Raw genomic sequence first — 11,807 nt, forward strand, 5'->3', positions numbered from 1 at the left:
ACTCGAAAATGTCTCTTGGTGATTTTTGTTGGTCAAATTGTAGAGTTTCTCCATTCTTCTTGAAACTCACCACAGGGGTAGCACGTGTCCAGACTAGCATGGGAAAGCAAGTTTTAGCTTGATATCTCTTCAGAAAGCTGAGATGTGGACTTGCCACGTACAATCTACCCTATTGTAAAAAAACAGGCTGTTTGTGGTCAGTCGAATTCCGAGGGTTTAACACGTCTGGGTGCTTCGGGAGTAAGTGAGGAGCCACCTGAACAGGTTTATTGGCAGATTCGTTGACCATTGTGTTGAATTTCAAGAAGGTTAGCCATGTGTTAGAAACTGCTACGGCTTGCATCATTTTATCAGGAAATCTCTACACCTGTGTAGAGAAGGGCCTTCGTGATGCAGAGCTGCTGCTCAACAGAGGGCCACTCAGACAAATCTCTTTTTTCGTGTTCCTCAGAAGAAAGCCACGCAGGCTTGGAATGTCACGGTTGTGGGATAGGTTAAGGTCAAACAATGACTGCTCTTTCATTTCTGCATCAACTATACCTTTAGTGACTGTACTCATGCCTCTTGGCCGCAAAGCCTTGGAAGCGTTGAGTTCCTCCTCAACAGAAACCCACCTAAACAATTGTGAAAAGAGATGCAGTGTTCCCGCCCAGTTTCGAACTGGGGACCTTTCGCGTGTGAGGCGAACGTGATAACCACTACACTACGGAAACCCACTACCTAAAGAAGTCTGAAATCGTTCTGTGCAGGCTCGGCAATATGCGCATAAACGTTAAACCTTCTGAAGCCAACTGTCGGCTCAAAGGTGTTTATACATTTCTTCAAAAGAGGACAGCTGTTTCTGCTCGGTTTTGAACCGAGGACCTTTCGCGTGTTAGGCGAATGTGATGACCACTACACTACAGAAACTCCACAGGCTAACGATAGTGCTTTTTGGGAAAATATTTATACTGTGATGTGCCCGAAAGCAAATAGACAATCTGCGTAAGTCCCACACACAAGAGGACAGAGTTCATTCGGCCTGGCAGTATATGCTGAGTTTCCTGAAACGCTACCCTTAACTTACCTCGGAATTAAACACTTGCAGCGTGATATCAAGCTGAAACCTGCCTTCCTGTGCTAGTCTCAAACTAACAAACCCAAAGTTTCAAGAGCACAGGAGAAACTCGAAAATGTCTCTTGGTGATTTTTGTTGGTCAAATTGTAGAGTTTCTCCATTCTTCTTGAAACTCACCACAGGGGTAGCACGTGTCCAGACTAGCATGGGAAAGCAAGTTTTAGCTTGATATCTCTTCAGAAAGCTGAGATGTGGACTTGCCACGTACAATCTACCCTATTGTAAAAAAACAGGCTGTTTGTGGTCAGTCGAATTCCGAGGGTTTAACACGTCTGGGTGCTTCGGGAGTAAGTGAGGAGCCACCTGAACAGGTTTATTGGCAGATTCGTTGACCATTGTGTTGAATTTCAAGAAGGTTAGCCATGTGTTAGAAACTGCTACGGCTTGCATCATTTTATCAGGAAATCTCTACACCTGTGTAGAGAAGGGCCTTCGTGATGAAGAGATGCTGCTCAACAGAGGGCCACTCAGACAAATCTCTTTTTTCGTGTTCCTCAGAAGAAAGCCACGCAGGCTTGGAATGTCACGGTTGTGGGATAGGTTAAGGTCAAACAATGACTGCTCTTTCATTTCTGCATCAACTATACCTTTAGTGACTGTACTCATGCCTCTTGGCCGCAAAGCCTTGGAAGCGTTGAGTTCCTCCTCAACAGAAACCCACCTAAACAATTGTGAAAAGAGATGCAGTGTTCCCGCCCAGTTTCGAACTGGGGACCTTTCGCGTGTGAGGCGAACGTGATAACCACTACACTACGGAAACCCACTACCTAAAGAAGTCTGAAATCGTTCTGTGCAGGCTCGGCAATATGCGCATAAACGTTAAACCTTCTGAAGCCAACTGTCGGCTCAAAGGTGTTTATACATTTCTTCAAAAGAGGACAGCTGTTTCTGCTCGGTTTTGAACCGAGGACCTTTCGCGTGTTAGGCGAATGTGATGACCACTACACTACAGAAACTCCACAGGCTAACGATAGTGCTTTTTGGGAAAATATTTATACTGTGATGTGCCCGAAAGCAAATAGACAATCTGCGTAAGTCCCACACACAAGAGGACAGAGTTCATTCGGCCTGGCAGTATATGCTGAGTTTCCTGAAACGCTACCCTTAACTTACCTCGGAATTAAACACTTGCAGCGTGATATCAAGCTGAAACCTGCCTTCCTGTGCTAGTCTCAAACTAACAAACCCAAAGTTTCAAGAGCACAGGAGAAACTCGAAAATGTCTCTTGGTGATTTTTGTTGGTCAAATTGTAGAGTTTCTCCATTCTTCTTGAAACTCACCACAGGGGTAGCACGTGTCCAGACTAGCATGGGAAAGCAAGTTTTAGCTTGATATCTCTTCAGAAAGCTGAGATGTGGACTTGCCACGTACAATCTACCCTATTGTAAAAAAACAGGCTGTTTGTGGTCAGTCGAATTCCGAGGGTTTAACACGTCTGGGTGCTTCGGGAGTAAGTGAGGAGCCACCTGAACAGGTTTATTGGCAGATTCGTTGACCATTGTGTTGAATTTCAAGAAGGTTAGCCATGTGTTAGAAACTGCTACGGCTTGCATCATTTTATCAGGAAATCTCTACACCTGTGTAGAGAAGGGCCTTCGTGATGCAGAGATGCTGCTCAACAGAGGGCCACTCAGACAAATCTCTTTTTTCGTGTTCCTCAGAAGAAAGCCACGCAGGCTTGGAATGTCACGGTTGTGGGATAGGTTAAGGTCAAACAATGACTGCTCTTTCATTTCTGCATCAACTATACCTTTAGTGACTGTACTCATGCCTCTTGGCCGCAAAGCCTTGGAAGCGTTGAGTTCCTCCTCAACAGAAACCCACCTAAACAATTGTGAAAAGAGATGCAGTGTTCCCGCCCAGTTTCGAACTGGGACCTTCGCGTGTGAGGCGAACGTGATAACCACTAAAGACCCTAACCCTAAAGAAGTCTGAAATCGTTCTGTGCAGGCTCGGCAATATGCGCATAAACGTTAAACCTTCTGAAGCCAACTGTCGGCTCAAAGGTGTTTATACATTTCTTCAAAAGAGGACAGCTGTTTCTGCTCGGTTTTGAACCGAGGACCTTTCGCGTGTTAGGCGAATGTGATGACCACTACACTACAGAAACTCCACAGGCTAACGATAGTGCTTTTTGGGAAAATATTTATACTGTGATGTGCCCGAAAGCAAATAGACAATCTGCGTAAGTCCCACACACAAGAGGACAGAGTTCATTCGGCCTGGCAGTATATGCTGAGTTTCCTGAAACGCTACCCTTAACTTACCTCGGAATTAAACACTTGCAGCGTGATATCAAGCTGAAACCTGCCTTCCTGTGCTAGTCTCAAACTAACAAACCCAAAGTTTCAAGAGCACAGGAGAAACTCGAAAATGTCTCTTGGTGATTTTTGTTGGTCAAATTGTAGAGTTTCTCCATTCTTCTTGAAACTCACCACAGGGGTAGCACGTGTCCAGACTAGCATGGGAAAGCAAGTTTTAGCTTGATATCTCTTCAGAAAGCTGAGATGTGGACTTGCCACGTACAATCTACCCTATTGTAAAAAAACAGGCTGTTTGTGGTCAGTCGAATTCCGAGGGTTTAACACGTCTGGGTGCTTCGGGAGTAAGTGAGGAGCCACCTGAACAGGTTTATTGGCAGATTCGTTGACCATTGTGTTGAATTTCAAGAAGGTTAGCCATGTGTTAGAAACTGCTACGGCTTGCATCATTTTATCAGGAAATCTCTACACCTGTGTAGAGAAGGGCCTTCGTGATGAAGAGATGCTGCTCAACAGAGGGCCACTCAGACAAATCTCTTTTTTCGTGTTCCTCAGAAGAAAGCCACGCAGGCTTGGAATGTCACGGTTGTGGGATAGGTTAAGGTCAAACAATGACTGCTCTTTCATTTCTGCATCAACTATACCTTTAGTGACTGTACTCATGCCTCTTGGCCGCAAAGCCTTGGAAGCGTTGAGTTCCTCCTCAACAGAAACCCACCTAAACAATTGTGAAAAGAGATGCAGTGTTCCCGCCCAGTTTCGAACTGGGGACCTTTCGCGTGTGAGGCGAACGTGATAACCACTACACTACGGAAACCCACTACCTAAAGAAGTCTGAAATCGTTCTGTGCAGGCTCGGCAATATGCGCATAAACGTTAAACCTTCTGAAGCCAACTGTCGGCTCAAAGGTGTTTATACATTTCTTCAAAAGAGGACAGCTGTTTCTGCTCGGTTTTGAACCGAGGACCTTTCGCGTGTTAGGCGAATGTGATGACCACTACACTACAGAAACTCCACAGGCTAACGATAGTGCTTTTTGGGAAAATATTTATACTGTGATGTGCCCGAAAGCAAATAGACAATCTGCGTAAGTCCCACACACAAGAGGACAGAGTTCATTCGGCCTGGCAGTATATGCTGAGTTTCCTGAAACGCTACCCTTAACTTACCTCGGAATTAAACACTTGCAGCGTGATATCAAGCTGAAACCTGCCTTCCTGTGCTAGTCTCAAACTAACAAACCCAAAGTTTCAAGAGCACAGGAGAAACTCGAAAATGTCTCTTGGTGATTTTTGTTGGTCAAATTGTAGAGTTTCTCCATTCTTCTTGAAACTCACCACAGGGGTAGCACGTGTCCAGACTAGCATGGGAAAGCAAGTTTTAGCTTGATATCTCTTCAGAAAGCTGAGATGTGGACTTGCCACGTACAATCTACCCTATTGTAAAAAAACAGGCTGTTTGTGGTCAGTCGAATTCCGAGGGTTTAACACGTCTGGGTGCTTCGGGAGTAAGTGAGGAGCCACCTGAACAGGTTTATTGGCAGATTCGTTGACCATTGTGTTGAATTTCAAGAAGGTTAGCCATGTGTTAGAAACTGCTACGGCTTGCATCATTTTATCAGGAAATCTCTACACCTGTGTAGAGAAGGGCCTTCGTGATGCAGAGCTGCTGCTCAACAGAGGGCCACTCAGACAAATCTCTTTTTTCGTGTTCCTCAGAAGAAAGCCACGCAGGCTTGGAATGTCACGGTTGTGGGATAGGTTAAGGTCAAACAATGACTGCTCTTTCATTTCTGCATCAACTATACCTTTAGTGACTGTACTCATGCCTCTTGGCCGCAAAGCCTTGGAAGCGTTGAGTTCCTCCTCAACAGAAACCCACCTAAACAATTGTGAAAAGAGATGCAGTGTTCCCGCCCAGTTTCGAACTGGGGACCTTTCGCGTGTGAGGCGAACGTGATAACCACTACACTACGGAAACCCACTACCTAAAGAAGTCTGAAATCGTTCTGTGCAGGCTCGGCAATATGCGCATAAACGTTAAACCTTCTGAAGCCAACTGTCGGCTCAAAGGTGTTTATACATTTCTTCAAAAGAGGACAGCTGTTTCTGCTCGGTTTTGAACCGAGGACCTTTCGCGTGTTAGGCGAATGTGATGACCACTACACTACAGAAACTCCACAGGCTAACGATAGTGCTTTTTGGGAAAATATTTATACTGTGATGTGCCCGAAAGCAAATAGACAATCTGCGTAAGTCCCACACACAAGAGGACAGAGTTCATTCGGCCTGGCAGTATATGCTGAGTTTCCTGAAACGCTACCCTTAACTTACCTCGGAATTAAACACTTGCAGCGTGATATCAAGCTGAAACCTGCCTTCCTGTGCTAGTCTCAAACTAACAAACCCAAAGTTTCAAGAGCACAGGAGAAACTCGAAAATGTCTCTTGGTGATTTTTGTTGGTCAAATTGTAGAGTTTCTCCATTCTTCTTGAAACTCACCACAGGGGTAGCACGTGTCCAGACTAGCATGGGAAAGCAAGTTTTAGCTTGATATCTCTTCAGAAAGCTGAGATGTGGACTTGCCACGTACAATCTACCCTATTGTAAAAAAACAGGCTGTTTGTGGTCAGTCGAATTCCGAGGGTTTAACACGTCTGGGTGCTTCGGGAGTAAGTGAGGAGCCACCTGAACAGGTTTATTGGCAGATTCGTTGACCATTGTGTTGAATTTCAAGAAGGTTAGCCATGTGTTAGAAACTGCTACGGCTTGCATCATTTTATCAGGAAATCTCTACACCTGTGTAGAGAAGGGCCTTCGTGATGCAGAGCTGCTGCTCAACAGAGGGCCACTCAGACAAATCTCTTTTTTCGTGTTCCTCAGAAGAAAGCCACGCAGGCTTGGAATGTCACGGTTGTGGGATAGGTTAAGGTCAAACAATGACTGCTCTTTCATTTCTGCATCAACTATACCTTTAGTGACTGTACTCATGCCTCTTGGCCGCAAAGCCTTGGAAGCGTTGAGTTCCTCCTCAACAGAAACCCACCTAAACAATTGTGAAAAGAGATGCAGTGTTCCCGCCCAGTTTCGAACTGGGGACCTTTCGCGTGTGAGGCGAACGTGATAACCACTACACTACGGAAACCCACTACCTAAAGAAGTCTGAAATCGTTCTGTGCAGGCTCGGCAATATGCGCATAAACGTTAAACCTTCTGAAGCCAACTGTCGGCTCAAAGGTGTTTATACATTTCTTCAAAAGAGGACAGCTGTTTCTGCTCGGTTTTGAACCGAGGACCTTTCGCGTGTTAGGCGAATGTGATGACCACTACACTACAGAAACTCCACAGGCTAACGATAGTGCTTTTTGGGAAAATATTTATACTGTGATGTGCCCGAAAGCAAATAGACAATCTGCGTAAGTCCCACACACAAGAGGACAGAGTTCATTCGGCCTGGCAGTATATGCTGAGTTTCCTGAAACGCTACCCTTAACTTACCTCGGAATTAAACACTTGCAGCGTGATATCAAGCTGAAACCTGCCTTCCTGTGCTAGTCTCAAACTAACAAACCCAAAGTTTCAAGAGCACAGGAGAAACTCGAAAATGTCTCTTGGTGATTTTTGTTGGTCAAATTGTAGAGTTTCTCCATTCTTCTTGAAACTCACCACAGGGGTAGCACGTGTCCAGACTAGCATGGGAAAGCAAGTTTTAGCTTGATATCTCTTCAGAAAGCTGAGATGTGGACTTGCCACGTACAATCTACCCTATTGTAAAAAAACAGGCTGTTTGTGGTCAGTCGAATTCCGAGGGTTTAACACGTCTGGGTGCTTCGGGAGTAAGTGAGGAGCCACCTGAACAGGTTTATTGGCAGATTCGTTGACCATTGTGTTGAATTTCAAGAAGGTTAGCCATGTGTTAGAAACTGCTACGGCTTGCATCATTTTATCAGGAAATCTCTACACCTGTGTAGAGAAGGGCCTTCGTGATGCAGAGCTGCTGCTCAACAGAGGGCCACTCAGACAAATCTCTTTTTTCGTGTTCCTCAGAAGAAAGCCACGCAGGCTTGGAATGTCACGGTTGTGGGATAGGTTAAGGTCAAACAATGACTGCTCTTTCATTTCTGCATCAACTATACCTTTAGTGACTGTACTCATGCCTCTTGGCCGCAAAGCCTTGGAAGCGTTGAGTTCCTCCTCAACAGAAACCCACCTAAACAATTGTGAAAAGAGATGCAGTGTTCCCGCCCAGTTTCGAACTGGGGACCTTTCGCGTGTGAGGCGAACGTGATAACCACTACACTACGGAAACCCACTACCTAAAGAAGTCTGAAATCGTTCTGTGCAGGCTCGGCAATATGCGCATAAACGTTAAACCTTCTGAAGCCAACTGTCGGCTCAAAGGTGTTTATACATTTCTTCAAAAGAGGACAGCTGTTTCTGCTCGGTTTTGAACCGAGGACCTTTCGCGTGTTAGGCGAATGTGATGACCACTACACTACAGAAACTCCACAGGCTAACGATAGTGCTTTTTGGGAAAATATTTATACTGTGATGTGCCCGAAAGCAAATAGACAATCTGCGTAAGTCCCACACACAAGAGGACAGAGTTCATTCGGCCTGGCAGTATATGCTGAGTTTCCTGAAACGCTACCCTTAACTTACCTCGGAATTAAACACTTGCAGCGTGATATCAAGCTGAAACCTGCCTTCCTGTGCTAGTCTCAAACTAACAAACCCAAAGTTTCAAGAGCACAGGAGAAACTCGAAAATGTCTCTTGGTGATTTTTGTTGGTCAAATTGTAGAGTTTCTCCATTCTTCTTGAAACTCACCACAGGGGTAGCACGTGTCCAGACTAGCATGGGAAAGCAAGTTTTAGCTTGATATCTCTTCAGAAAGCTGAGATGTGGACTTGCCACGTACAATCTACCCTATTGTAAAAAAACAGGCTGTTTGTGGTCAGTCGAATTCCGAGGGTTTAACACGTCTGGGTGCTTCGGGAGTAAGTGAGGAGCCACCTGAACAGGTTTATTGGCAGATTCGTTGACCATTGTGTTGAATTTCAAGAAGGTTAGCCATGTGTTAGAAACTGCTACGGCTTGCATCATTTTATCAGGAAATCTCTACACCTGTGTAGAGAAGGGCCTTCGTGATGCAGAGCTGCTGCTCAACAGAGGGCCACTCAGACAAATCTCTTTTTTCGTGTTCCTCAGAAGAAAGCCACGCAGGCTTGGAATGTCACGGTTGTGGGATAGGTTAAGGTCAAACAATGACTGCTCTTTCATTTCTGCATCAACTATACCTTTAGTGACTGTACTCATGCCTCTTGGCCGCAAAGCCTTGGAAGCGTTGAGTTCCTCCTCAACAGAAACCCACCTAAACAATTGTGAAAAGAGATGCAGTGTTCCCGCCCAGTTTCGAACTGGGGACCTTTCGCGTGTGAGGCGAACGTGATAACCACTACACTACGGAAACCCACTACCTAAAGAAGTCTGAAATCGTTCTGTGCAGGCTCGGCAATATGCGCATAAACGTTAAACCTTCTGAAGCCAACTGTCGGCTCAAAGGTGTTTATACATTTCTTCAAAAGAGGACAGCTGTTTCTGCTCGGTTTTGAACCGAGGACCTTTCGCGTGTTAGGCGAATGTGATGACCACTACACTACAGAAACTCCACAGGCTAACGATAGTGCTTTTTGGGAAAATATTTATACTGTGATGTGCCCGAAAGCAAATAGACAATCTGCGTAAGTCCCACACACAAGAGGACAGAGTTCATTCGGCCTGGCAGTATATGCTGAGTTTCCTGAAACGCTACCCTTAACTTACCTCGGAATTAAACACTTGCAGCGTGATATCAAGCTGAAACCTGCCTTCCTGTGCTAGTCTCAAACTAACAAACCCAAAGTTTCAAGAGCACAGGAGAAACTCGAAAATGTCTCTTGGTGATTTTTGTTGGTCAAATTGTAGAGTTTCTCCATTCTTCTTGAAACTCACCACAGGGGTAGCACGTGTCCAGACTAGCATGGGAAAGCAAGTTTTAGCTTGATATCTCTTCAGAAAGCTGAGATGTGGACTTGCCACGTACAATCTACCCTATTGTAAAAAAACAGGCTGTTTGTGGTCAGTCGAATTCCGAGGGTTTAACACGTCTGGGTGCTTCGGGAGTAAGTGAGGAGCCACCTGAACAGGTTTATTGGCAGATTCGTTGACCATTGTGTTGAATTTCAAGAAGGTTAGCCATGTGTTAGAAACTGCTACGGCTTGCATCATTTTATCAGGAAATAACACTCCAGATGGATGTGTTTTAAAGTTCGTCAAGGGGACACACAGACTGCTTGTGGTCACAGTCTTTGTATTACCAGTGGACAGAAGGGCAGTTAGTGGTCACATAGGCGGTGAGAGGGACAGATGGGCTGTTTGTGGTGACACAGGTGATTATTGGGACAGAGAGGGCCGGCGCGCAGGGGTCTAAGGACGGCCTGCCACGTACCCCCTTTTAGGCGCCCCTTAAGGCCCTGCCCTTACTTGATGGCCTAGGCGGAAAAAGACCCTTACACAAGAGGACAGATTTCATTCGGCGTGGCAGTCTACGCAGAGTTCCCTAAAATCTCTTCTTTGGTGTTTCTCAGAAGAAAGCCACGCAGGCTTGGAATGTCACAGTTGTGGGTTAGGTTTAGGTCAAACAATATCTGCTCTTTCATTTCTGCATCAACTTTACCTTTAGTGACTGTATTCATGCCTCTTGGCCGCAAAGCCTTGGAAGCGTTGAGTTCCTCCTCAACAGAAACCCACCTGAACGATTTTGACCGTGATAACCTCTACACTATTGAAGCCTGCAGCCAAAGAGGTGTCAGATCTTTTCATCGCAAGCATGGTGGAGCGTGAATCAAATTACAGATTCCGTTGCGCTCTTCAGTCTGCAAATACCTTCTATTTTTAGCAGCAAACCAAGCAATTCTCCAGTTATCTGCGGGACAATCTGCGTAAGTCCCACACACAAGAGGACAGAGTTCATTCGGCCTGGCAGTATATGCTGAGTTTCCTGAAACGCTACCCTTAACTTACCTCGGAATTAAACACTTGCAGCGTGATATCAAGCTGAAACCTGCCTTCCTGTGCTAGTCTCAAACTAACAAACCCAAAGTTTCAAGGAGCACAGGAGAAACTCGAAAATGTCTCTTGGTGATTTTTGTTGGTCAAATTGTTAGAGTTTCTCCATTCTTCTTGAAACTCACCACAGGGGTAGCACGTGTCCAGACTAGCATGGGAAAGCAAGTTTTAGCTTGATATCTCTTCAGAAAGCTGAGATGTGGACTTGCCACGTACAATCTACCCTATTGTAAAAAAACAGGCTGTTTGTGGTCAGTCGAATTCCGAGGGTTTAACACGTCTGGGTGCTTCGGGAGTAAGTGAGGAGCCACCTGAACAGGTTTATTGGCAGATTCGTTGACCATTGTGTTGAATTTCAAGAAGGTTAGCCATGTGTTAGAAACTGCTACGGCTTGCATCATTTTATCAGGAAATCTCTACACCTGTGTAGAGAAGGGCCTTCGTGATGCAGAGCTGCTGCTCAACAGAGGGCCACTCAGACAAATCTCTTTTTTCGTGTTCCTCAGAAGAAAGCCACGCAGGCTTGGAATGTCACGGTTGTGGGATAGGTTAAGGTCAAACAATGACTGCTCTTTCATTTCTGCATCAACTATACCTTTAGTGACTGTACTCATGCCTCTTGGCCGCAAAGCCTTGGAAGCGTTGAGTTCCTCCTCAACAGAAACCCACCTAAACAATTGTGAAAAGAGATGCAGTGTTCCCGCCCAGTTTCGAACTGGGGACCTTTCGCGTGTGAGGCGAACGTGATAACCACTACACTACGGAAACCCACTACCTAAAGAAGTCTGAAATCGTTCTGTGCAGGCTCGGCAATATGCGCATAAACGTTAAACCTTCTGAAGCCAACTGTCGGCTCAAAGGTGTTTATACATTTCTTCAAAAGAGGACAGCTGTTTCTGCTCGGTTTTGAACCGAGGACCTTTCGCGTGTTAGGCGAATGTGATGACCACTACACTACAGAAACTCCACAGGCTAACGATAGTGCTTTTTGGGAAAATATTTATACTGTGATGTGCCCGAAAGCAAATAGACAATCTGCGTAAGTCCCACACACAAGAGGACAGAGTTCATTCGGCCTGGCAGTATATGCTGAGTTTCCTGAAACGCTACCCTTAACTTACCTCGGAATTAAACACTTGCAGCGTGATATCAAGCTGAAACCTGCCTTCCTGTGCTAGTCTCAAACTAACAAACCCAAAGTTTCAAGAGCACAGGAGAAACTCGAAAATGTCTCTTGGTGATTTTTGTTGGTCAAATTGTAGAGTTTCTCCATTCTTCTTGAAACTCACCACAGGGGTAGCACGTGTCCAGACTAGCA

General features: G+C 45.4%; 17 non-coding genes across 17 annotated transcripts; all 17 read right to left on the reverse strand.

The window, feature by feature from the left end:
• Positions 1 to 640: 640 nt before the first annotated feature.
• Positions 641 to 713, reverse strand: trnav-cac (transfer RNA valine (anticodon CAC)). The gene has a single exon. It is a non-coding gene; the product is annotated as a tRNA-Val (tRNA).
• Positions 714 to 836: 123 nt separating this feature from the next.
• Positions 837 to 909, reverse strand: trnav-aac (transfer RNA valine (anticodon AAC)). The gene has a single exon. It is a non-coding gene; the product is annotated as a tRNA-Val (tRNA).
• An 895-nt stretch (positions 910 to 1,804) lies between these two features.
• On the reverse strand, positions 1,805 to 1,877 carry trnav-cac (transfer RNA valine (anticodon CAC)). Its single transcript has one exon. It is a non-coding gene; the product is annotated as a tRNA-Val (tRNA).
• A 123-nt stretch (positions 1,878 to 2,000) lies between these two features.
• On the reverse strand, positions 2,001 to 2,073 carry trnav-aac (transfer RNA valine (anticodon AAC)). The gene has a single exon. It is a non-coding gene; the product is annotated as a tRNA-Val (tRNA).
• Positions 2,074 to 3,155: 1,082 nt separating this feature from the next.
• On the reverse strand, positions 3,156 to 3,228 carry trnav-aac (transfer RNA valine (anticodon AAC)). Its single transcript has one exon. It is a non-coding gene; the product is annotated as a tRNA-Val (tRNA).
• An 895-nt stretch (positions 3,229 to 4,123) lies between these two features.
• Positions 4,124 to 4,196, reverse strand: trnav-cac (transfer RNA valine (anticodon CAC)). The gene has a single exon. It is a non-coding gene; the product is annotated as a tRNA-Val (tRNA).
• Positions 4,197 to 4,319: 123 nt separating this feature from the next.
• trnav-aac (transfer RNA valine (anticodon AAC)) lies at positions 4,320 to 4,392 on the reverse strand. Its single transcript has one exon. It is a non-coding gene; the product is annotated as a tRNA-Val (tRNA).
• An 895-nt stretch (positions 4,393 to 5,287) lies between these two features.
• trnav-cac (transfer RNA valine (anticodon CAC)) lies at positions 5,288 to 5,360 on the reverse strand. Its single transcript has one exon. It is a non-coding gene; the product is annotated as a tRNA-Val (tRNA).
• A 123-nt stretch (positions 5,361 to 5,483) lies between these two features.
• On the reverse strand, positions 5,484 to 5,556 carry trnav-aac (transfer RNA valine (anticodon AAC)). The gene has a single exon. It is a non-coding gene; the product is annotated as a tRNA-Val (tRNA).
• An 895-nt stretch (positions 5,557 to 6,451) lies between these two features.
• On the reverse strand, positions 6,452 to 6,524 carry trnav-cac (transfer RNA valine (anticodon CAC)). The gene has a single exon. It is a non-coding gene; the product is annotated as a tRNA-Val (tRNA).
• A 123-nt stretch (positions 6,525 to 6,647) lies between these two features.
• Positions 6,648 to 6,720, reverse strand: trnav-aac (transfer RNA valine (anticodon AAC)). The gene has a single exon. It is a non-coding gene; the product is annotated as a tRNA-Val (tRNA).
• An 895-nt stretch (positions 6,721 to 7,615) lies between these two features.
• trnav-cac (transfer RNA valine (anticodon CAC)) lies at positions 7,616 to 7,688 on the reverse strand. Its single transcript has one exon. It is a non-coding gene; the product is annotated as a tRNA-Val (tRNA).
• Positions 7,689 to 7,811: 123 nt separating this feature from the next.
• trnav-aac (transfer RNA valine (anticodon AAC)) lies at positions 7,812 to 7,884 on the reverse strand. Its single transcript has one exon. It is a non-coding gene; the product is annotated as a tRNA-Val (tRNA).
• An 895-nt stretch (positions 7,885 to 8,779) lies between these two features.
• Positions 8,780 to 8,852, reverse strand: trnav-cac (transfer RNA valine (anticodon CAC)). The gene has a single exon. It is a non-coding gene; the product is annotated as a tRNA-Val (tRNA).
• Positions 8,853 to 8,975: 123 nt separating this feature from the next.
• trnav-aac (transfer RNA valine (anticodon AAC)) lies at positions 8,976 to 9,048 on the reverse strand. The gene has a single exon. It is a non-coding gene; the product is annotated as a tRNA-Val (tRNA).
• Positions 9,049 to 11,184: 2,136 nt separating this feature from the next.
• trnav-cac (transfer RNA valine (anticodon CAC)) lies at positions 11,185 to 11,257 on the reverse strand. The gene has a single exon. It is a non-coding gene; the product is annotated as a tRNA-Val (tRNA).
• Positions 11,258 to 11,380: 123 nt separating this feature from the next.
• On the reverse strand, positions 11,381 to 11,453 carry trnav-aac (transfer RNA valine (anticodon AAC)). Its single transcript has one exon. It is a non-coding gene; the product is annotated as a tRNA-Val (tRNA).
• Between the last annotated feature and the right edge of the window lie 354 nt (positions 11,454 to 11,807).

The sequence above is a fragment of the Carassius auratus genome, unplaced genomic scaffold (genome assembly GCF_003368295.1).
Source record: "Carassius auratus strain Wakin unplaced genomic scaffold, ASM336829v1 scaf_tig00008451, whole genome shotgun sequence".
In the NCBI taxonomy this organism is placed as follows: domain Eukaryota; kingdom Metazoa; phylum Chordata; class Actinopteri; order Cypriniformes; family Cyprinidae; genus Carassius; species Carassius auratus.